At 36.4% G+C, this 26,256-nt stretch overlaps 1 long non-coding RNA gene across 4 annotated transcripts in view; it reads right to left on the reverse strand.

Annotated features, from left to right (window-relative positions):
- Positions 1 to 1,254: 1,254 nt before the first annotated feature.
- The window catches only part of LOC109548460 (uncharacterized), a 115,542-nt gene continuing 90,540 nt past the window's right edge, over positions 1,255 to 26,256 (reverse strand). The window contains exon 5 of one of the 4 annotated variants that reach the window (XR_012324533.1): positions 1,255 to 2,865. This is a non-coding gene — a long non-coding RNA (uncharacterized lncRNA). Of the gene's footprint in view, positions 2,866 to 5,429; positions 6,885 to 25,748; positions 26,142 to 26,256 lie in introns of those variants that run through there. The other 3 variants (XR_012324535.1, XR_012324534.1, XR_004529036.2) reach the window with 3 other exon arrangements.

The following is a 26,256-nucleotide window of genomic DNA, read 5'->3' on the forward strand; positions in this document are numbered from 1 at the left end:
TCTCGTCCTGCTTTCTGCCAACACCTCAGATTCTGCAGAACCGTAAGTCTCACCCAAAGTCCCTTCCTCAACAGTCTGTTTTTTATTTCAGTCTCTCCCTTATATGTTTGCTTTGCCTTTCCTATTAAATGCTACCCTTCCATTCCTTAAGATATCTTAAAATTATAATAGAGTAATACATTTTGTCTTTCATCTATCTTACATTCTTGAAATAATGTTTTTCATTGGGTCAGTAACAGTCATAAACACAATATGTAGTCATTAGGAAGCATGATTTGATTAGACACCAAAATCTCAGACTCCACCCTCACAGAATCATTCTTTCAGATGGAAGGTATTGACTACAAAAATACTTAAAATGTACAGTCAGGAGTAATTTTAACTCATATTGTAGATTATATGTGTACAGAAAGTAATGAATGTGTTAAATTCGATCATGAGCATATAATTTGCAAAATCCATACTGTGGAAAACTGACAAACAATTTGATTTATCCAACAAATAAAATGTCCCAGAAGGAGAAGCAGAGAGAGCCTATGGAGTTAAAAAGATATAAAAGGCACATCAATCAATCAATCACAATGTATAGACCTAATTTCGATCTTGATTCCAAAGACATTTTTTAAAACATCATGACATTTTAATAAGCAGTTATAAATTTTTACTGGCTGAATATTTAAATATTTGTGATATTAAAATATTTTGCTAAATGTTTATGTATAATAATGATAATGCGTTTTTGCTTAAAAATAATCCTTTTCTTCTGGAAATACGTATTGAAATATTTACAGGTTTTGCTTCAAAATTATAATGGGAAAGGTGAAGTGGTTAGGTGAATGTAGATGGGAATGTGGCTGGGATTTAGGTAAGGCAAGAGTGTACATAGATTGTTGGATATTAGAACTGCGCATTGTGAGTCTAGTAGTTTATTATATTAATATAATATTGTGGATATTTTTGGATTCATTTTATTATTTTGTCTAATTTTATGTATGTTTGAAATTCTCCACATAAAAACTTTAAAATTAAAAGGAAATAACAATAAAAGTTACAAACATTTAGAATTGAACAAAAATTAAAACATTACATATCAAATACCTAATTTATTTGTTTAAATACCTGATACACATAGAAGTACATTTTATAACCTAAACTAACTATATGTATGGAAAAATCAAGAAAGATTGTTAAATGGATGAAATGAGTTAGAAGAAAGGCTAGAAAAATGAGAAAAAAGGTAAATATAAAGAATGTTGACAGAAATTGTGAAGAACAGAAATTAATAAAGTGGAAGTCAACAAAATGATATAATCAAGAAAACAAAGAGTCAGTATTCTAAAGTTTAATAAAACAGATATCTGGTAAATTTGAAAGCCTCGATGAAAATTATAATGCTCTAGAAGAATAAAAAATTATACAAATTATCAAAATTGAGGTTAGATTATTTTGAAAAATTGAATAAACCATTGACCATAAATGAAAGTGAATTAGGAGTAAAAAGTATTCCTTCACTTACAAAAGAGAGTAGCGTAACAATACTTTACAGAAAATTTTACCAAGCTTTCAAGGAAATGATAATCCTTATCCTAAAAACACTATTTAGAGAGCAGAAAAAGAATACCTATACAAATCATTTTAAGAGTTTAATATCACAAGAATCACACACAAAAAAGAAAATTAAATATCAATCTCACTTATGAACACAAATGTAAAATGCAAAATAAAATATTTCCAATTTGTTTCAGCTGTGTATTTAGTTAATTTTACATTAGTTGCTTTAACAGTAAACCCTAAAACTCAGTGACAAAGCACAGTAACCCAAGCAGATGGAGGCTTTGTCATTTTCAATGTGTCACTTCCAAATACTCATCCAGCAAGCAAACAGTGAGAGTGAAGGCGCCCACAGGAAGTTTTAGTATGGCAAACCTGGATATGATGTACGTCACATTTACTTATACTCCATTAGCCAGAACTCAGTCATATGATGAGACAGTCAATATGTGTATTCAGAAGGAAAAGGAAAGAAACTTGGTGCAGAACTAGCCAGTCTCTGCTACAAGTGTGTGTATGTGTATGTGTGTCTATGTAGCTATATGTTCCAGTATCTACCTAGAATGTAATGAATTAAAACAATAATTTATTATTTTTCTCTCATGGTTCTATGGTTTAACTGGGTTCACCCTACAGGGCAGTATTCGCTTTGACTCTCTCTTGCACTTGAAATCAGATGTTGGCTAGGACTGTGGTCCTCTGAAGATTCAACTGGACTGGGTATCCAGTATGTCTCCTCAGATGGCATGCTGTTCATGCTGGCCATCACCTGGTGGCTCACCTAGAAATGTTGACCAGAGTGTCAACACATGTCCTCTCCAGATGGCTCAAGATTCTCACAACATGGCAGCAGGATTCCAAGAGACTGTGCCCCAAGTACGAGCATTCTAGGGAACCAAGGCAGAAACTGAAAAGCCTCTTAGGACCTAGCTTTGGAAGTCACATAGTACCACTTCCATCATTGACCCTTTTTCAAAAACAAGCCATAGGGCAAGCTCAGATTCAAAGGAAGGGAACCACATAAGGCTGTGAATACTGGAAGGTGTGATTTATTGAGGAACAATCTTTAGCCACTAGCTTTCATGATCTTCCATAAGGCCCCTACTCATCTGCATCTCTCTTACATGTAAAAAACACTCATCCGTGTGCCCTTCCAACATTAGATGTCTTGTCATATTATGACATCAGCTTCAGGCTTGAAATGCAGGATCCTGTCATCTAAATTAGGTCCAAGTACAGATGAGACTTCTTGGGGTCATCTGCCTTAATTTCAGTTCCTCAAGCATAGTTCATCTCAATCTGAAGATCTGTGACCTAAAGAGAAAAATTATCTATTGCCACTCTGCTGGGGACAATCACAAGACAACTGTAACAGGTATTTCTGTTCAAAAAAGTAGAGAACAGGAGACACACATCAGTTAATGGTCCATAGCCACTCTGAAATCTAACCAGGCACATGTCGCCAGTTCTCTAATTAGGGTTCAGTCTTGCTTCCTCAGAGTGCTTCTCTGTGGCTTCAGAATCCATTCCACACTCTAGTTCATCCTTTATTTTCCACGAGAAAGGACGTGTTTTCAGCTGAGATATATTCTCAGTCTTCTTCCTGTCTATAGAAGTTTGAGGGCTCTGAAATCTCTTTTCATTTTGAACTGTGTCTGTTCTTTAATGTCCCATCTGGCAGTGCTTCTGTTACTACAACTGTCTTTTAAAATGTCATGGGTTTCATATCAGTCTTAATGAGATTTATTCCATGAGACAAAAGCAACACCCACAAATCGCTCCAACACAGGCACCTCTACCTTAGGTCACCTATGAGGCTTCTGTGACCAAGACTATTAGAATTCTTATTCTCTAGCAAATACAGTTGGAGAGGAATATTCCTAAATTTCTTAAAGTCATTTTTCTCTACTTAAAAGTACCTGTTAGGCATACCCTTATTTAGTTCTGAATGTTAATGTTGGATGCTACAGTCAAAACTCTGACTTCATTTTTATTCCAAGGGTACATTTATTGTCCTGGATTTGATTTTTTTCATGATGCCCAGGAATAAATGTTAAAGAAATGTTTAAAACATATATAAGAAAAACTTTAGTAATGAAGAACACAAAAAAGGACTTGAACAAATGTTAAAACACACTATATTTTTGGATAGGTTAAGTCAGCATTATAAAAATGTCACATGTCAATTCTCCCTAAATTTATTTATAAATTTTATGTAATCAGTTCAAATTACATTAGGATCAGAGATGCTGATTCTAAAATTCATATTTAAAAAACCACACAAGATATGTAAACCTATATATATATATCCCTGGTTCCTGGCACAGTGCTCATAAAACCCTTGTATAAGAGTACTTGGAGAATCTTTTGTTCGAATATTGGGTCTTTGACCCTAGTTTCTGACACAGACCTCCTAAATCCACTGGCATTTTTTAGGTGATAGGGTATCTTTTCTTCTAATGAGGCAACTTTTAGTGGGCTCCTGGATAGCTTCAGGATGGGGTCTGGTCACCGGAAAGAGCAAGCCATGATTAGAGTCTATTCCTGCTCAAAATAATGGCTTCAATCTCTACACCTCAATGTTCTGGGCTGCTGCGCCCCCTGCTGTTTCATCCTTAGGTATATTCCTCATTCATTTCAGTTAATTTGCAAGAAACTTATCCATCAACCTGATGAGGTTGTCTCTCATTTTCAGCCCTACTGTGGGTTTCTATCTCTGTCTTCAGCATCCTTTAAATGGGCCATTAGTAAAAGAAAAGGAGAGAAAAGGACGCTCATTTGATTCAGAAGTCCAGTTTTGTTTCAGTTGCTATGCTTTTGGTTAGAGAATTCTCAACCTACACAACCTACTTGTGAAGGAATTTTATCCATTCATTTTTAATTTTTATATGGGTTTTCTTTTCTTTCTTTTTTTCTGGGGAGGAAAACAAATATTGATGTGATTTTATATTTGCATGGTATTTTAAACATCTCAGAGACTTTTCTATACATCTCATTTTATCTAAACTGTTCCAGAGAAAGAGCCAGAAGCAATGTAAGAAACTATTCTCCTTGGCCTTACTGTAGACCATAATCACAAGGCACAGGTTTCACAATGGAAAACTTGGAAGAAATCTTTGAAGATGATCCAAAAGATCTGATTTAGAATGTGAGAAAGAATTTTGTATAAAACAACGGATTCTCAATCACAGGGATTACATAGGCCAACAGGAGGGAGGGTAGAAGGGCAGGTCAGCCAGAAGTCTAAGAATTCTCTCCCCAGTTCAGACCACTTTTTAAATTTCATCTTCATATTTTCCAAAGAGAGAAGAAGAAACTGTGTACTAGTCCCTTCTCTCAAATGACGCATAGAGTACCACTTATTACTATGTATTTTGATCCCTTTTTCATAAGGTCAAATATTGCTGATGCATTTTTTCATAAAGAATGGTAGAAATAGGAAACAAAGATAAACACCTTTTCCCAACATCTTGCTGCTCCCAGAAAAAACAGTTAAGTTTCAATGCTAGTGCTCTTTACTGAATCCTGGGATTAAAATTCCAGATTTCCAGAACCGTATATATATATATATATATATATATATATTTTTTTTTTTTAAGCGGTACGCAGGCCTCTCACTCTTGTGGCCTCTCCCGTTGCGGAGCACAGGCTCCAGACACGCAGGCTCAGTGGCCATGGCTCAAGGGCCCAGCCGGTCCATGGCATGTGGGATCTTCCCGGACCGGGGCACGAACCCGTGTCCCCCGCATCGGCAGGCGGACTCTCAACCACTGCGCCACCAGGTAAGCCCCCAGAACCATATTTTTGCTGGCAGAAGCAGAAAGAATATATATGTGTGAGGCAGTGATGGCATTATCATACAAGGACCAAAGAAGAAACTGGGAGAAGGGTCATTTTATTCACTATTGTATAAAAAATTTATACAGAACAACATAAGTCTCTACATGTTTTTATTCAATAATATGAGGTTATGGAGATATATACATATGAAAACAGGAATTTTCCAAATAATAACAAGACCCGCCTGCTCTTCCCTGTCCCTTTATCTTTTTTTCTTTTTTTTTTTCAAAAAAAATGTTACACAAACAAACCTTAACTGAAAGTATACAAGCCCACTTTTCTTTTCCCAAAATAAACAAAACATCTCTCAGTTTTCCCAGCATTTTCCCCTTCCTAATGTGGAAGAATAATTTACTAACGTATTAACCAGCGTTTTGGTTTCACTGCTGAAAAGGATTTGGAAAGAATGTGATCTGTGCTGATTCTTATCCTCTGGTATTTTTCCCTTCCCTGTTTCAAAAGTATAGCCTAATCCTTGTGTCTTTTGCCTAAAGAACTTTCAAGGTTAGAAGCAGAGGTTGCTTAAAGATAACTTTGTGAAAACCCTGGCTACTTGGACAAATTACTCTAGGTGCTCCTGAGGAAGAGGAAAAAGAAGTCTTTTGCAGGGAGGTTAGAGGAGAAGCCCCAATGGCAGGAAGAATTCAAAACCAGGAGGTGGGTGGAGGTTTATGGGACCCAGGATAGTGGGCACCTGGGGCCCCTCCATCATTGTACCCAGGGTAAAAGCTCTGAGTTAAATGGCTGTGTGAGGCCAACTCTCGACCACAGAGCTCCCAGTCTCAGAAAATATTCCTGTGTCCAAATATAGCATAGAAGCAGCCAAGCAGCCAGGCTTCAAAGTGGCTGAGGGGTTGGACAATGGCATGGTCATATGAGGAGTAACCAGTTTCAAGCAAAGACTAAAGCAATTTCTGCAGTAGTATATTTCTCTTTTTTAAATTGAAGTTTAGTTGACCTACAACACTATGTTAGTTTTAGATGCACAACACATCTGATTTGATACTTCTATACACTACAAAATGATCACCATGGTAAGTCTACTTACCATCTGTCACCATAAAACATTCTTACAATATTATTGACAATATTCCCCATGTTGTACATTTCATCCTCATGATTCATTTATTTTCTAACTAGAAGTTTGTGCCTCTTAATCTCCCACACTTATTTCACTAATCCCCCTACACCCCTTCCCTATGGCAACCACCTGTTTGTTCTCTGTATCTATGAGTCTATTTCAGTTTTGTTTGTTCATTTTTTTCCAAATTCCACAGGTAAGTGAAATCATATGGTATTTGTCTTTCTCTGCCTGACTTATTTCACTTAGCGTAATATCCTCCAAGTTCATCCATGTTGTCACAAATGGTAGTATTTCATTCTTTTTATGGCTGAGTAATATTCCGTTGTATTTATATGCCATATCTTCTTTATGCATTCATCTGTTGATGGACACTTGGGTTGCTTCCATATCTTGGCTACTGTAAATAATGCTGCAATGAACATGGGGTGCATACATCTTTTCAAATTAGTATTTTTGTTTTCTTTGGATAAATAGGAATGGAATTGCTGGATCATATGGTAGTTCTATTTTTAATTTTTTGAGGAATATCCATACTATTTTCCATAGTGGCTGCACCAATTTACATTCCCATCAACAGTGCACAAGGGTTCCCTCTTCTCCACATCCTCACCAAGACTTGTTATTTTCTTTTTGATAACTGCCATTTTGACAGATGTGAGGTAACATCTCACTGTGATTTGATTTGCATTTCCCTGATGATTAGTGATGTTGAGCACTTTTTCATATACCTGTTGGCCACTTGCACATCTTTTTTGGAGAAAAGTCTATTTGAAGAAATAGTCTTTTGTCCATTTTTTAATCAGATGATTTGTTTTTTTGCTATTGAGTTCTATGACTTCCTAACATATTTTGGATTATAAACCCTTTATCAGATACCTGATTTGCAAATATGTTCTCCCATTCCATAGATTGCCTTTTCATTTTGCTGATGGTTTCCTCTGCTGTGCAGAAGCTTTTTAGTTTGATGTAGTCCCATTTAGCTATTTTTGCTTTTGTGGCCTGTGTCTTTAATGTCATATCTAAAATATCATTGTCAAGGCCAATGTCAAGAAGCTTTTTCTCTATCTTTTCTTCTATGAGCTTTACAGTTTCAGGTCTAATGTTAAAGTCTGTAATACATTTTGTGTTGATTTTTTTGTATGGTGTAAGATTTGTATATGGATATACAGTTTTCCCAAAACCGTTTACTGAAGAGACTATCCTTTCCCCATTGTGTATTCTTGCCTCCCTTGTCAAAGATCAATATACTGTAAATGTGGGGGGTTATTTCTGGGCTCTCTATTCTGTTCCATTGGTCAATGTGTCTGTTTTTATGCCAGTACCAACTTCTTTTGATAACTATAGCTTTGTAATATAGTTTGAAATCAAGAAATATGATGACTCCTGCTCTGTTCTTCATGCTTAAGATTGCTTTGGCTATTCAGGATCTCTTATGACTCCATGTGAATCTTAGGATTTTAAGTGGCCAATTCTAATATCTTGTCGCTCAGCTAGTCCTAGAATTCCTACTTTAGAAATATATTGTCAGAAAGTTGATAAATGAAAAGACTTTTATAAATTTTCTATATGGCATTAGTAGTCTTTGCATCTTTTAGAGAACATAAAGGAGTTTCTGAAGGAGAAAAAAATTAATATAATGTTTCTTTCCTAAAATACCAGCAATGAACAAGTAAAATATAAATTTGTAGGACACAGCAAACACAGTGTTTAGAGGAAAATTTATAGCATTGAATGCATATATTCTTTAGAAAAAAATAAGCATCTAAAATCAGTAATCTAAGCTTTCATCTTAGGAAACTAGAAAAAGAAGAGCAGATTAAATCCAAAGCAAGCATAAGAAAAGAAATATTTAAAAATTAGAGCAGAAATCAATGAAACTGAAAAGAGGAAATCAATAGAGAGAATCAATGAAACAAAAAACTGATTCTTTGAAAAAATCAATAAAATGATAAGCTTCTAGCAGGCCACCTAAGAAAAAAAGAGAGGTGACATGAATTGCTAATATAAGAAATGAAAGAGGGGACATCACTAGAGATCTCACAGACATTAAAAGGATAATAAAGGAACACTAGGAACAATGCTATGCCCACAAATTTAATAACCTAGATGAAATGGACTAATTCCTTGAAAGACAGTTCTGCCAAAACTCCCACAAGAATAAATAGACAATTCAAATGGACCTATATCTACTGAAGAGATTGAATCAGTGATTAATAACCTTGCAAAACAAAAACCACCAGGGGTTCACTGGTGAATTTTATCAAACATTTATGGAAAGAGTTACACCAATTCTCTACAATTTCTTCCAGAAGATAGAAGAAGAGGAAATACTCTCTAACTCATTCTATAAGGCCAACATTAACATAATACTAAAACTGTACCAAAATATACAAGAAAATAAAACAACAGACTAATATCCCTCATGAACATAGGTGCAAAAATCTTCAGAAAAAATTAGTAAATCAAATCCAACAATGTATAAAAGAATTATACACAATGACCAAGTGGTATTTATCCCAGGTATGCAAGTCTGGTTCAATATTTGAAAATCAATTAATGTAACCTATCACATCAACAGGCTAAAGAAGAAATTGATATTACATGATATCAATAGATGCAGAAAAAGCAGCTGACAAAATCCAACACCCATGCATCCAACCCACTCTCAGCAAAACAGAAATAGAGGGGAATTTCTTCAACGTGATAAAAAACATTTACTAAAAACTTACAACTAATATCACACTTAATGGCAAGAAACTAGAGCTTTCCCACTAAGAACATGAACAAGAGAAATATATCCCCTCTCATCACTTCTTTCCAACATCATACTAGAAGTCCTAACTAATGCAATAATACAATAAAAAGAACTAAAAGTTTCACAGATTGAGAAAGAATAAATAAAGCTCTGTTCAAAGATGACATGATTGCCTGTGTAGCTATCTGAAAGAATCAACAACAAAAAAAACCCTCCTGGCCTTCCCTGGAGGCGCAGTGGTTGAGAGTCCGCCTGCCGATGCAGGGGACACGGGTTCGTGCCCTGGTCTGGGAAGATCCCACATGCCGCGGAGTGGCTGGGCCCATGAGCCATGGCCGCTGAGCCTGCGTGTCTGGAGCCTGTGCTCCGCAACGGGAGAGGCCACAACAGTGAGAGGCCCATGTACCGCAAAAAAAAAAAAAAAGAAAAGTAAAAAAAAAAAAAACCCTCCTGTGACTAATATCAGATAGCTACATAGAGTGGTAATAATAAGGTTGCAGGATATAAGGTTAATATAAAAAGTCAGTTGCTCTCCTATATACCAGCAATGAACAAGTAAACTTTGAAATTAAAAACACAGTATCATTTACATTATCTACCCCCAAAAATGAAATACTTAGGTATAAATCTAACAAAATGCATACAAAACCTATAAGAGGAAAACTTATCAAACTCTGATGAAAGAAATCAAAGAAGAATTAAATTAACGGAGAGATATTCCATGATCATGGTTAGGAAGACTCAATATTATCAAGATGATAGTGTTTTCCAACTTGATCTATACACTCGATGTAGTCCCAATCAAAATCCCAGAAAGTTAGTTTTTGGATATCAATAAACTTATTCTAAAGTTTATATGGAAAGGCAAAAGACCGAACACAACATCTAAAGAAAAGAACAGAGTTAAAGGGCTGACACTACCCAACTTTGAGACTTACTGTAAAGCTACAGTAATCAATAGAGGGTGGTACTGGTGAAAGAAGAAACAAACAGATCAGTGGAACAAAATAGAGAACCCCAAAATTGACCCATATAAGTACTGTCAACTGATCTTTGAGAAAGAAGTAAGGGCAATACAATGGAACAAAGATAGCCTTTTCAACAAATGATGCTAGAACAATTGGACATCCATATGCAAAAAAAGAAAAAAAAGAAAAGAAAAATAAGGAATCTAGACACAGACCTTACACTCTTCATGAAAATTAACTCAAAATGTATCATAGACCTAAATGTAAAATACAAAGCTATAAAACCCTGGAAGGCAACATAAAAGAAAATCTAGGTGACGTTTGTTATGGGGATGACTTTTTTAGCTACACCACCAAAGGCACTATCCATGAAAGAAATAATTGATAAGCTGAACTTCATTACAATTAAAAATCTGCTCTGTGAAAGACTCTATCAAGAAAATGAGAAGACAAGCCACAAAGTGGCTTTTCTATTTATTTTAACTAGATACTAATTAAGCAACCCCTGAAGGAATTGAACTTAATTTCCTCACAGAATAAATAGCATTTACCAAGATAATCCTGTTTATCTGTCTAGGCTTGTCTGTTTGTTTATTTTTCTTTCATTTTGTTTATTTTATAAACAGCACATGGCTACTAAAGTAAATTTGAAAAATGTAGCAAGCCACAAAAGAAGTTAAAAGTCAGCTCTGCCTCTTCCCTTCATTTTCTGAATAATCCAGCCCAACACCACTAGATGGGGCTAGATAAGATAGATATCACATGGGGTTGAAGAGAATTAAGACAGTAGATGGTGGGGTGTACAACTTGGACAATGGTGAGAAGAAGGTTCTCAAAGGAGGGTAGCCTGGCTCAAGCTGTCAGAGCCAGAGCAAGAGGAGGAAGGTGTCCTTATGGAGGGGTAGTGTATGTGTGGGACATCAGAAGCCAAACAGAGGATGTATGAATGTATGTACATGTTTATGTGTTTAAACATACATAAACTCTGCAGCTCTATTTGCTGAGAAAGCCTAGTAGGGACACCATAAAAATAATGGGCATGCCTGCAGCCCAGTTCTTGATTTCTAATGTCATTTGCTGAAAAAAAAGAGGAGGAAAATTATAAGATGAGCCTGAAATATCTTGGGACAGAAGATAATTGCTCAAGAAGGATGAGGACATGTCAAAAGGACCCAGAAGCCAGCTTAAATGGACTTTTACTGGCCAAATCTGAGACTATTTGAGCATCAAAATAATGAAATAACAGATGATAACCCATTAAATAAATGAGGAAAACATGACTATACTGGCATAAACAAATAAATACATTTACATAGTCTGATAGTACCTCCCCATAAAATATTTATTAATTACAAAGGAAAAAAATAACTTTATAGACAAGAAGTCTGGCACATATCACCTTAATCAAGTGATTGAATTTAATATCACCCAAAATGGGAGAAATGGAAACATGTGCCACCTGATAGTTAGTTACAATAAGAAGAACACAGCATCACCCTGGGATATCCCTGCTGAAGAGGTAGGACGCCTTCTGGACATCTTCTACCTGGATGTCTTATAACCACTTTGCCCTCTTCTCACTTTTCCTTTCCTCCTGTATGAACTATCTTGGCAATGGCATTATCATCACTAACTCAGCTAAATTTGCTCTCCCTATCTCCATTCTAAATCTTAATCTGAAGCACCATTATCTCCCACCAGTGCAAGAACAATCTTTTTGGTGTGACATCAGCATCGTGGTGGTGTGAGATGCTCTCTTTATCTCTCCCCTTCAGTCTACAACCAGTAAAACATCCACAGCTAAACAAAGGTGCTTCTGTCCAACACACCAGGACATCAGAGAATTTCAAACATCTATACATCTAAAGGTGGGTGGACTGGGACACATACAGGAGGCAGAGCCAGGGCAACACTGGAAGCAGTGCCTGCAGTCTTGGACCGTCAGCCTTAATGGCTGAGCCTGCAGCCCCAGACAACCTGGTAGCATCAGGGGAAGAAGCGCACTGGCCTCCTGGCTGCAGAGGCACCCGCAGTCACAGGGTATTGGACAACAGTGGCAGCGGGGACGGTGACTCTGTTCCTCCAGCCACAGAGGTGCCTGCAACTCGACTCCCACACACACACAGTGGCAGCACCCATGACCCAAGAATCCCAGCCATGGCAGAGACACCCATGACCCTGGATCCCCACCTCTCCTCCCCTCACAGCACCAGAGCTTACAACCCAGGAGGCCCTGGATGTGTCAGAAGCACCTGCCATCCTGGTGCTCCAGGGGGTGATGCCAGTGACACTGGAGCAGCAAGGCACCCATGATCCTGGAGGCAAGAGCGGCGACAATGAGGGCACCAGGCAACACCTCTGACAAAGGCAGTGGAGGGTGGAAAGTGCCCATTCTCAGATACAACTGGAGGCAGTAGTTCAGGTAAGAAAACCCAAAAAACTTGTGCTATAGCGCCACCCACTGGAAAACAAAAGAAAGTCCTCGAATTATTAACCAATTGAATCTTTCTAATTAAGTTAAAAAGAAAAAAGTTTTACTTAAAGAAGAAAGGTGTTTGCTACTTCACGTGTCCTGGCAGAGGAACAACTCATCAAGTACCATGAGGAGCCATGGTAACATGATACCAGAAAAGGGAAATGACGATGCTCCAGAACCAAACTTAAAGTCATGGAATATTGCAGTCTAACTGATAAAGAATTCAAAATAGCTGTTATGAAGAAACTCAAGAAGCTACAAGAAAACTCAGAAAGGCAGTTCAATGAGCCCTGGAATAACATTAATGAACAGAAGAAATACTTTATCAAGGAGGTTGAAACTCTAAAAAGGAACCAAACAGAAACTAGAGCTGAAGAACTCAATAAATAAGATGAAGAATGCATTAGAAAGCACTGGAAATAGAGCAGACCATATGGAAGAGAGAATTAGTGAGCTCAAAGATGGAAATCTAGAAATGATACAGGTGGAAGAGGAGAGAGAAGTAAGATCTTTAAAAAATGAAGAAATTCTAGGAGAACTATCCAACTCTAGTGCTTTTATATTTTGCAAGTATAAAATTATCTTGTATTTAAATAATGCTAACTTTACCTTTTCCTTTATACTTATTACCTATTTATTTTATTTTGTTTTGTTTTGTTTAGTTTTATTTGTACTGAATGAAACCTGTAGAACAAACTTAAAGAGTAGTGGAGATACACTTTTTGTCTTACTTCTGAACACTTTTTGTCTTACTTCTGACTTACTGTAAATACTTTAATGTTTTCTTATTAAGCATGGTACTGACTTTCAGTGGATATTTAACTTTGTCAAATGCCTTTCTACATCTATGGAAATAAAATGAACTTCGTCATGGCATAAAATCAGTAATTCTTTAATGTGCTGCTGGATTATGTTTACTAAATTTTCAGTTAAGACATTTAATTGGTATACATAAGTGAAATTAGTCTCTTTGTGTTATCTTTGCCAGGTTTGGAAATCAATGCTATCCTCAGTTCATAAAAAGAATTTTGAGTTCCTTGTTTTTCTGTCCTCAAACAATTTTGATATTATTGGATGTGTCATTGGTACTTTGCTCTAAGAAATTGCTCCAGCAGTGTCACACTGACTGTCATGTTTGTTCAAGTAATATCCAGGCCCCAGTTGTCAGTGCTTTCTTTATGTCAACATTTTACACCCACATGAGTTCACAAAGAAAGAACCTCATTGCATTTTCAGGAAGAGTTATTCACCTTGAACTCAGTGTGTGCGCAATTAATGTTATGGATGGATAGACGGAAATAAAGGAAAGGAATAAATTACTGATAGCATAGGATGATGAAGTTGCCATTGTCTAATGTAATACTGGCAAGGAATCTAAAGAAACCATGATGTCTTTATAAAAAACAGAGAAATGTGAATTACATAGCTGTTAGTAAATTCATAGCTTAATTCACAATCAAATTACTGTCCCTAGAATGTTAATAAATACAGTTTAACTTGGAAAATGTTCTCTAATAGGAGACATCAAGTCCTCAATTCTTAGCTTTTTCAGCTCTACATGTTCTATCAGTGACTAAATGCACAAAAGGAATGCTTATCAGTTTTGCAAATAACTGTGCTGGGAAAGACAACTCTGTGGACATTGGAATCACATTTGAAAAACTGAATATAAAGACCAACATTTGCCAAAACAGTATTCTTTTATATATTAATTTTAGTCCTTTTTTCCTTCAAGAATTATTTATTGGGCACCTAATATAATAACTGGGCACTGTTCTGGGTATTAATACATATATATACTATATAATAGTATAGTATAATAGTAAATATATATGTGCACATATATACACACATAGTATCATATAGTTACATGTAATATATTTTATGTCATATAGTCACTTATATTTATATACAGTGTTATATGGTCACATATATATGTGTAATGAAATATGCTATGAAGAATAAAAAAGAGGGTAAGGAAATAAAGGACAATGTGCAGAGGACTGCTATTCTAGTAGAGTGGTCAGGAAAGGCCTCTGTGTGGAGGCACTGGTACAGAGAAATGAATGAAGTAGAGGAGAAAACGTTATGCATATTCCAAGTGCCCCAGGAAGAGAAAACAGGAGTGCAAAGGTCCTGAGAAAAAGCAGGATTTATGTATTCTAGAAACAGGAAAGGGACCAGCGTGAGTGCGGCAGAGTGAATAAGATAGGGTCAAGAAGTGAGAGAGAGGCATGGACATATATACACTACCAAACGTAAAATAGATAGCTAGTGGGAAGCAGCCGCATAGCACAGGGAGATCAGCTCGGTGCTTTGTGAGAATCTAGAGGGGTGGGATAGGGAGGGTGGGAGGGAGACGCAAGAGGGAGGAGATATGAGAACATATGTATATGTATAACTGATTCACGTTGTTATACAGCAGAAACTAACACACCATTGTAAAGCAATTATACTCCAATAAAGATGTTAAATAAATAATAAACTTAAAAAAAAAGAAGACAGGGTCAAGCCATAAAAATGAGATCTGACCATGGGAGGGAAATAGCCAAATCCTGTAGGGTCTTGTAGGCTTTGATAAAAATTTTGGACTTTATTTTCATGATCATGGAGCACTGTCAGAGGAGTTTCCCAGGGCATGATGTAATTAGATTTTTATTTTAAAGGATTTATTTTGGCTTTTGTGAGAGTTAGGAGACCCTTGCACTAGTAGAGGCAAAGGATGATGGTTGTTTGGACTAGAATGGCATAGATGAAATAAAGAAAAGTGAGCATACTAAAGATATATTCTGACTTGCTGTTAAACTTTAGGTTGGAAGTAGTAGAAAGGAGAAACCAAGGATGAATCCACATATTTTTGGCCCGAGCAATTGGTTTAATGGAGATACCACTTACTGAGAGGAAAACGACTGGGAAGAGAAGAAGAGTGCGATGTTTAATTCTGAGCTTGTTGTATCAGGTGCCTATAAGACTTCAGTGGAGAGTCAGAGTAAGCAGTTCTAAATACAATTCTGAATCAGAAGGGAGCAATCAGGGATAGATACTTTGCAATGAGAAATTGTTTGAGAATGAGAGTTTAAATAATCTCTAAATACAGCATTTAAAGCCCTAGGACAAGGAGAGATCCCTTTGGAGAGAATGTGACTTGAGAAGGGATGAAATTAGAAGACTGAACTTTGAGACACGACAACGTTTAAGTGTCAGGAAAACAAATAGTAAAAGACTCTGAAAATGATTGACAGAATCAAAGTGCAGGATGTTGAAATTCAAGTGAAGATATTGCTTCAGGAAGGATTTCAAGAACAGAGTGAGCAACTATGTCAGTTGCTTCTGAAAGATAGAATAAAATGAGAACTGAGAATTGACCACTGAAATTGGCAACATGGAGATCACAGGTGACTGATGGGTGGAGATAAAGCCTGATGAGAGTCAGTTCATGAAATAATGGGAAAAGAAGTGGAAGTAGTAAGTTTGGACAAATATTGAGAGGAGATTTGTGGAAAAGGGAACAAAAAATGGGGAAGTAGATAGAGGGATATGTATAGTCGAGAATTTGTTTTCTCACAGATGAAATATATATTTATATGCTAATGAAAATAATAAAGTTATGGTGTAGTAGAGAGAGGTAAATCAATCTAGTAACGAAGTTTTTGAGTATGCAAAAAGGAACAAGTTCCAGTAAAAAAAGTAAAATGATGGTTTGGATTTAGATGCATATACAGTTCACCCAGTGCAACACAAGAGAAGACAGAGTACATAAGTACACATGCAGATGAGCTTGGTAGTTTCAGTATTGGTGAGCTGATCAGAAGTTTTACTTCTGATTGCTTCTATTCTCTCAGTAAATTAAGAAGCGATGTCATCAGCTGAGAGAAAAGAAGGCATTGTTTACAAAAACAATGACATGGGAGAGTGAGAGGGTAAAATTACTTGAGCAATATAATAGCACTGCATGGAGGCTGTGTTTGTACCAAAGTCTATAGTTGTGAATTTAAAGTGAGATCTGTCAGCATGCTCACATGCTTTTCACATGCCACATTCTTAATTTTGATGCAAGTGAATGTAAACTCCCCAATGGCAGAAACATATGGTCTCTGTTAACCACAGAACAGTGTCTGGTACAAAGCATGCATTAAAATATATGTGGACTGATTAAATAATATCCATCTTCTCCACTTGACTGCTTTGCTTCACCACATCCCAGTACTTAATACAGAGTCTGTTTCATAACAGGCTTAAATATTGACTGAATGGATGAATGACCCAATTAATCAATCTCTTTTTTTTCCTTCACTTCTGAACTTTACACCCAACTCCCTACTGAATAGCTTCGCTGAATTTCACGAGAGCCTCAAATCCAACATATCTAAGACTCTACCTGATAGTTTCTCTACATCTGTTACTAGCAAGATCATCCACTAGAGCCCTAGTGAGAAACCTATAGTCATTCTCTATTTATCATCTCTGAAATGGATAAGTCCATAACTGTTTTATAAATTTCTGAGCAAAATAAGTGAAATACAGTGCTTAGCACAATGCCAAGCATATAGTACCTACAAATATTAGCTATTACCAGCTTTTAATGATTCTAAGATACACATCTTTTCACATCTCTTTAATCATGACATATTTTACAATCAGTAGTGTATCATAATTTAATCAGATGAGGTTTGTTTAAGTAGCATATTAGATAATGGTGTCATTTATATCAATAGTGTATCAGGCAAGACAAAATGCAGTACTGTAACTTTTCTCTGCAATATGCTCACCAATATTAAACTAGTAATTGAGTCATGTCCAGTATACTTCAAATCCATATTTTTCTCCCTCTCCCTATTGTTGTAAACTTACTTTAAGTCCTTGCTTTCTCTATCCATTTAGAATGAATTTTTCATCTGTCTGTGTATCAGCTAGGAATCCCTCTGGCAATAAATAACAGAAAAGCAACTAGCAATTGCTAAACAAATAGGGAAGAAGTCCATAGGTTGACATTCCAAGGTTGACAAAATTACCCAATAATACTGGCAGAGACCAAGGCCCTTTCTATCTTTTGGACTTGCTTTAGCATGCAGACCTTGATCCTCCTGCTTGTTGCTTTGTCAGCTCAAGATGGCCATTGAAACTTCAAGCATTACATCCATTTTCCATGCAGGAAGAATAAATAAAAATGTTCATTGGTGTGCCTACTGAAACTTGCTCTTTTTATTAAGAGAGCAAAAGTTTTCCATAAACCCCACCCAGAAGTTTTCCATTTATATGTCACTGGCCAGACTAAATCAAAGAGCTACCCATGGTTTGAAGATGGCTAGGGAGAAAGATGCTGTGTGAGTAGTTAAGCCAATGAGCATTGTCTGCCATATTTTGGCAAATATCTTCTCAATTTTTGAGACTTAGCTCAAGAGTTATATCTTATCTATTTACTTATTTGTTTACTTATTTGTTTGGTTGTTGGGGTTTATTATTCATTTACTATTTATTTAGCACCTAGCATCTAGTACATACCAGGTACTGTTATAGGCATTGGGGATACAACGATGAGCAAAATCCCTTCCCTTGTCGAACTTCCATCCCAGCCTTGACCTTTTTAAAAAAAAATTTATTGGAGTATAGTTGCCTCACAATGTTGTGTTAGTTTCTGCTGTACAATGAAGTGAATCAGCCATATGTATGCCTGTCCCCTCCCTCTTGGACCTCCCTCCCACCCCACCCCATCCCACCCATCTAGGTCATCACAGAGCACCGAGATTTCCTTCTCATTTAGCTCACCACAGAGCATTGAGTAGAGTTCCCTGTGCTATACAGTATGTTCTCATAAGTTATCTATTTTATACATAGTATCAATAGTATATATATGTCAATCCCAATCTCCCAATTCATCCCACCCTCCCTTTCCCCTTGGTATTCATACGTTTGTTCTCTAAGTCTGTGTCTGTATTTCTGCTTTGTAAATAAGATTGTCTATACCAATCTTTTCAGATTCCACATATATGCATTAATATATGATATTTTTTTTCTTTCTGACTTATTTCACTCTGTATGACAGTCTCTAGGTCCATCCATGTCTCTACAAATGACCCAGTTTCATTCCTTTTTATGGCTGAGTAATATTCCATTGTATATATGTACCACATCTGCTTTATCCATTCCTCTGTTGATGGACATTTAGGTGGCTTCCATGTCCTGGCTATTGTAAATAGTCCAGCCTTGACCTTTTGATCCAATATTTCTACTTTTAGTAATTTACCATACAGACTACTCTGCAATGACAAGCATGCTCATTGATGCAATAACTAGAAGACAGAAGACTGACAGGTTATCTATATGATACTGATTTATTATAATATGTATATATAAGGTAATTATTCAAAAGAATATACCTCTCTTAATATAGATATTTATGCTGACATGAGAAGTATCTCCAATATATGTTTTAATGGAAAAATTGCAGAGCAAAATGTATGGTGTAGTAAAATCACACTTTTGAAAGAAAATTCATCCTAAGATTCATGTGGAATCTTGAGGGACCCTGAATAGAAAAAGAATAAAGCTGGAGGGTTTTCCCTTCTTGGTTTCAAAACATTACAAAGCTACAGTAACCAAAACAGTGTGGTACTGGCATAAAGACAGACAAATAGATCAATGGAAGAGAACAGAGAGCCCAGAAACAAACCCTCATGTATATGATGAAATGATCTTCAACAAGAGTGCTAAGACCACTCAATGGCAAAAGGACAGTCTCTTCAATAAATGGTGTTGGGAAAAGTGGATATCCATATGCAAAAGAATGAAGATGGACCCTTATCTTACACCACATACAAAAATTAACTCAAAACCATTAAAGAAATACATGTAAGACCTAAACCTATAAAACTCCCAGAAGAAAACACAAGGGAAAATCTTCATGACATTGGATGTGGCAATGATTTCTTGACTATGACACCAAAAGCACAGGCAGCAAAAGCAAAAAGAGATAACTGGAAGCTACATCAAACTTAAAAACTTCCATAGATCAAAAAACACAATAGACAGAGTGAAAAGGCAACCTATGGAATGAGAGAAAATATTTGCAAATCATATATTTGATAAGGGGTTAATATCCATAGTATATAAAGAACTTCTACAACTCAACAACAAAAAATCAAATACCTGGATTTTTAAAAAATGAGCAAAAGACATGAATAGGCATTTTTCCAAAGATGATATACAGACAGCCAATAAGCATATGAAAAGATATTTAGCATCACTAATCATCAAATAAATCTAAATTAAAACCACAATAAGATATTATTATTATTGTGGTTATATCCATTAGGATGGTTACAATAAAAAAAAAAAACCCAGGATATGGAGAAATCAGAACTCTGTGCACTGTAAGTGGGATTGTAAAACAGTGCAACCACTATGAAAAATACTATGAGAACTCAAAAAATTAAAACTAGAACTACCATATGATGGGGCAAACTCACTTCTGGGAATATATCCAGAAAAACTAAAAGTGAGGTCTCAAAGGGATGTTTGTACACCTATGTTCATGGTAGCATTATTCACAATAGCCAAAAGGTGGAGGCAATGTAAATGTCCACTGATGGATGAATGGATAAACAAAATGTGGTATAAACACATCATGGAATATTATTCAGTCTTAAAAAGGAAATCCTGTCACATTTACAACCTGGATGAATCTTGAGGACATTATGCTAAATGAAATAAGCAGGCCACAAAAAGATAAATACTGTATGAGTTCACTTGGTATCTAAGGTAATCAAAGCCAAAGAAACAGAAAGTAGAATGTGGTTATCAGGAGCTAGGACAAAGGGGAAAAGGGGAGTGGTTGTTTAATGAGTATAGGCTCTAAATTTCAAGATAAAAAGTTCTGGAAATCCGTTTCACAGCAACTGAATGTATTTAATACTAATGAAGTGTACATTTTAAAAAGGTCAAAATGGTAAAAAAAAGGAAAAGGAAAATTTACAACTGCCTCTTCATATATATTATTATATACAATAATACCTATAGACTGGAAATATATGGAGTGGAAGATCATGTGTTGTTTTCTATTTTCTTCATGCCTATATTTTTACATGTGCATTATTTTTATAATCAGAGAAATATTTGAAAAACTTGAAAAAATGAAAAGTTACTTTCTTCTCTCCAATTCTTTTCTTAAATAGTGACTGTTTATTTGCACTTACATTATCACCAACAGAATTTATCAATCTAATGTTTGCTGAATGAATTCATAAACTTATCATCAACTAGTGATGGTGAATAATGCCTTCAACAACAATCTATATTTAGCATCAATTTAAGAATTAAATTTAATATGGTTCTTCATTTAATAAATATTTGTTATTAAATGTCTATGATGAGTCAGACTGTGTAGGTTTTAAGTAACTAAATATTATTGTTTTTTGTAACCATCTTCTGATGAAATAAGAGAGGAAAAAAAGAAAGAGAGAGAAAAAAGAGGTTATGACTAGTTGATAACATTAAATAGCAAGCCACCTAATGAAATTCTGTTAACAAGCCAAGATAATATAGTCCAGGTGTGTAGTTTTCCAGTGGTTTGGTTTCACAAAAGTTAGAGCATAAATATATAGGGAAGTGAATAGATTCAACATCCTTTAGAAGTGTAACTGAAAGGATGAAATATCTTCTGACTCCAAACACTCCACCCCAGCTTCTGCCAAAGAAAACCGGTGGAAGAATAACTGTCTCTTGACTTAGAAATTAATTGCATTCTTAACGAATTATAAGAATTTTTGTGGTAAATTATGCATTCTTCTGTAAAAATTAAGGAGTCTATGTTAAGACCAGGTTAATACAAAGATGAGCCACAGGAGAAACAGCAGACAAAACTCAAATTTTCCCCTCAAAAGGTCCTATGTCACATGAAAAGCTCCTTCATAGAGTAAATTTTGTTCTAAACATAAAATCTTAACACTTGTTACTCCTCTGAAATAAAGTTTCAACGGAATATCATGTTTACATAACATTTAAATGAATTATAGTAAAAACTTTAGTCTTCACTTAAGAGACTCACCAGATGAAATAACATTCTTCATTTCAGAAAACAAAACCAGTGACATGTTAAAGGCTTGTGGCAAATAATAATCTCTCAAAATCTCACAGTTTTGCTCTTAACAGTCAAGTTTACATGCTTACTCAGAATCATTGTGGTTTATTGCCAAATCTGCATTACTACAATTACAAATTTTAGTGATAAATTACACAAACTGATAGAGTATAAATATGAAAAAAATCTCAGTTTTTACATAAAAATTGGGTTGAAGTTGTTGGAAATACTCAAAGGAAATTAATATTTTAAAATACCATTAATTGGACCTAGAGGAAATAACTATAAATTTTAAAGAGAAGTGTAAAGAATTTAGGAAGATTCTTAACTCCAATTAATTCACAAACAAGAGAGAACCTGAAACTAGAAATGTAGTCAATGTATTAAGATGTGCTTTATGCATGATAGTGCAGCAGATTTAATCAGGTCATTTAAGCTCCATTTATAAAATTATATCATAAAATATTTATACCAATAACAAAAAATTATCAACTTATTTCATCCAATAAAAATTAACATTTTTTAACTTTCTAATAAAAAATAAAATATGTGAGTGCATTAGCAAGATGGCAGAACAGAAGTCCCCAGCCCTTATTCTCCCACAGAAATACCAACCTGAAAACCGTGCACAAATAAAAATGTCTTTGGGGGAGCTTTGGAATCCAGGTAGAAAGTTGTAGCACCCCAGTGGAGCCAAACACTGAGGAAAGCTGCCTTGAGAAGGCAGGCTCATACCCTGGGAGCAGACCCACTGACCATGGACCTGGCTGTAATCTGGTAGTAGCCCTATCTCCCTGTGGATTCAGCTCCAGTCTTGCTTGTCCATGGTCCTGCTACCAGACCCATGTGTCCCAGAATGAACTATGCCCAACTGTGACGCCAGTAGCAGGCCTACCTACCATGGACCTGACTGAAACTGGTAGCATCCCTGTGATCCAGATTCAGCCCCACTCAACCAGAGCCCCGAAGGCACTCCTGTCCATCCAGGGACTCTGGAGGAGCAACATCTGTCTGTGCCCCATGGTAACAGGTCTGGTGACCCTGGAGTCAACTGAAGATCCAAAGCATCCCTGAGACCTGCCTCCAGCCCACTTGACCATGACCTCAGTGATAGTCCCATCAGTCCAGGAACCAGGTAGGAGAAGGTCTTCACCTGCTAAAATTAGTCTGTAAAGACTGGAAGAGGTGACTGCTCATTCAAATGCAGAGACACAAATTCAAGTCTTCAAGGATCACAAAGAATCAGACAAACATGACACTACTAAAGGAAACAAATAAAGGTCCAGTAATCAATCCTTAAAAAATGGAAATTCATGGGGCTTCCCTGGTGGCGCAGTGGTTGAGAGTCCGCCTGCCGATGCAGGGGACACGGGTTTGTGCCCCAGTCCAGGAAGATCCCACATGCCGCGGAGCGGCTGGGCCCGTGAGCCATGGCCGCTGAGCCTGCGCGTCCGGAGCCTGTGCTCCGCAACGGGAGAGGCCACAACAGTGAGAGGCCCGCGTACCACAAAAAAAAAAAGGAAATTCATGAATTGCTTGACAAAGAATTTGAAATAATCTTCTTAAACAAACTCAATTAGCTACAAAAGAACATGGATAGATATCTAAATGAAATTAGGAAAACAAAACATGAACAAAATAAGAAACTCAATAAAGAAACAGAAACGATTAAAAAAGAACCAAACAAAAATCGTGGAGTTGAAGAATACAATGACTGAACTGAAAATTCAAGAGACTTTCAAAGGTAAAATCAATCAAGCAAAAGAAAGAATCAGCAAACTCAAAGACAAGTCATTTGAAATTACCTAGTTAGAGGAACAAAAAGAGAAAAAGAATAGAAAAGAGTGAAGGAAGCCTATGTGAGTTATGGCATCTCCTGAAGTAAAACAATATACACATGATGAGAGTCCCAGGAGAAGAGAAAGATAAAGGGGCATTTAAGAAATAATAACAGAAAATTACCCCAATCTAGGGAGATAAAAGAACATCCAGATTCATGAAACCCCCAAATTCCCAATAGGTTGAATTCAAAGAGGTCTACATAGACACACATTATAATTAAATCATCAAAAGTCAAAGACAAAGAGTGAATCTTGAAAGCAGCAAGGAAAAAGCAACTTGTCACATACCTGGGGGTACCCATAAGACTATCGTCATATTTCTCAGCAGAAACCTTGAAGACCAGTAGAGAGGAGGGTGACATATTCAAAGTATTGAAGGAAAAAAAAATGCCAAGAATACTTTACCTAGCAAAACTGTCATTTAAGAATAAAGGAGAAATAAAGACTTTCCCAGACTGGGGGGAAAAAAAAAAAAAAAAAAAACCTGAGGGAGTTCATCATCACTAGATCCACTATACTACTAAAGGCAGTTCTACAAGTTGAAACACAAAGGTGCTCAATAGCAACATAAAAACATAGAAAGTACAAATTTCATCACTAAAGGTATGTATAAAGACAAATAGAGAATATTGTAATACTGTAATGGTGGCACATAAATCACTTTTAATGCTAGTATATACATTAAAAGCATAACTATTGTAGCGGAATAGCTATAACCACAGATTTCTTAATGGAAACACAATATAGAAAAAAGTAAAATCTGACATGAATTACATAACATGTAAGTGGGATTGAAGTGTAGACTACGTGATTGCAGTTAAGTTGTTAATTATCTTAAAACAGACTGCTACACCTATAAAACATTTAATGCAAGCCTCACAGTAACAACAAAAACAAAAACATTACAGTAGGCATATAAAAAGATAAAGAGAAATGAATCAAAGTATTCCATCACAAAAAATCATCAAACCACAAAGAAAGACAAGAGAGGAACAAGAGAAATACAAAATAGACAAGAATAAACAAAATGGCAATAGTAAGTCCTTACCTATCAGTAACTACTCTATATGTAAATGGACTAAACTCTTCAGTCAAAAGTAATAGAGCGGTTGAAAGGATTAAAAAACAAAACCCAACTGTATACTGTCTACAAAAGACTCACTTTAGATTTAAGGACATACAAAGGCTAAAAGTTAAGGGGTGGACAAAGAAGTTTCATGCAAATACTAATCAAAAACCGCAGAGGTGGGCTTCCCTGGTGGCGCAGTGGTTGAGAGTCCACCTGCCGATGCAGGGGACACGGGTTCGTGCCCCGGTCCGGGAAGATCCCACATGCCGCGGAGCGGCTGGGCCCGTGAGCCATGGCCGCTGAGCCTGCGCGTCCGGAGCCTGTGCTCCGCAACGGGAGAGGCCACAACAGTGAGAGGCCCGCGTACCGCAAAAAAAAAACAACAAAAACAACCGCAGAGGTGGTTATGTATCAGACAAAATAGATTTTAAGCTAAAAACTGTCTTAAGAGACAAAGAAGGTCATTATAAAATGATGATCGTCAATTCACAGTAAGATATAATGATTAAAATATATGTGCACCCAACATCAGAGAACCTAAGTACATAAAGCAAACATTGAGAAAACTAAACAGAGAAACAGACAGCAATACAATAATAACAGGATAATTCAATACTCCACCCCCTACAATGGACAGATCATCCAGATAGAAAATCAACAGGGAAACAGCAGAATTGAGCAACGCCATAGACTAATTGGGCCTAAAAGACACATGCAGAAGATAAATGCATATGTATAACTGAATCTCTTTGCTGTACACCTGAAACTAACACAACATGTTAATCAACTATACTCCAATATAAAATAAAAATTTAAATAAATATATAAAACTGCCATGGGTGCTCGGGGCAAAAAAAAAAGTACTGTGCAACTCATTCCTCTCAGGTGCACATGGCACATTCTCAAAGATAGAGGATAGGTCTCTTACTAGGTTGCAAAACAACTCAACAAATTTAAGAAGTACCTTTTCCAATCACAATGGAATGAAACAAAAAATCAATAATAGAAAGAAAGTGGGAAAATTCACAAATACATGGAAATAAAACAACACACTTTTAAAAATAAATTTTATTTATTTATTTTTTGGCTGCGTTGGGTCTGTGTTGCTGCGTACGGGCTTTCTCTGGTTGTAGCGAGCAGGGGCTACTCTTTGTTATGGTGAGCAGGCTTCTCACTGCAGTGGCTTCTCTTGTTGCAGAGCATGGGCTCTAGGCTTGCAGGCTTCTCACTGCAGTGGCTTCTCTTGTTGCAGAGCATGAGCTCTAGGCTTGCAGGCTTCAGTAGTTAGAGCACGCAGGCTCAGCAGTTGTGGCTCATGGGCTCTAGAGCACAGGCTCAGTAGTTGTGGCACACGGGCTTAGTTGCTCCGCAGCATGTGGCATCTTCCCGGACCAGGGCTCGAACCTGTGTCCCCTGCATTAGCAGGTGGATTCTTAACCACTGTGCCACCAGGGAAGTCCCAACTACACACTTTTTAACAACTATTGGGTCAAAAAAGAAATCCAAGGGAAATTAAAAACTATCTCAAGACAAACAAAAATGAAATGCAACATACCAAAACTTAAGGGATGCCGCAATAGCCATACTAAGAGAGAA

The sequence above is a fragment of the Tursiops truncatus genome, chromosome 11, assembly GCF_011762595.2.
Source record: "Tursiops truncatus isolate mTurTru1 chromosome 11, mTurTru1.mat.Y, whole genome shotgun sequence".
NCBI lineage: Eukaryota > Metazoa > Chordata > Mammalia > Artiodactyla > Delphinidae > Tursiops > Tursiops truncatus.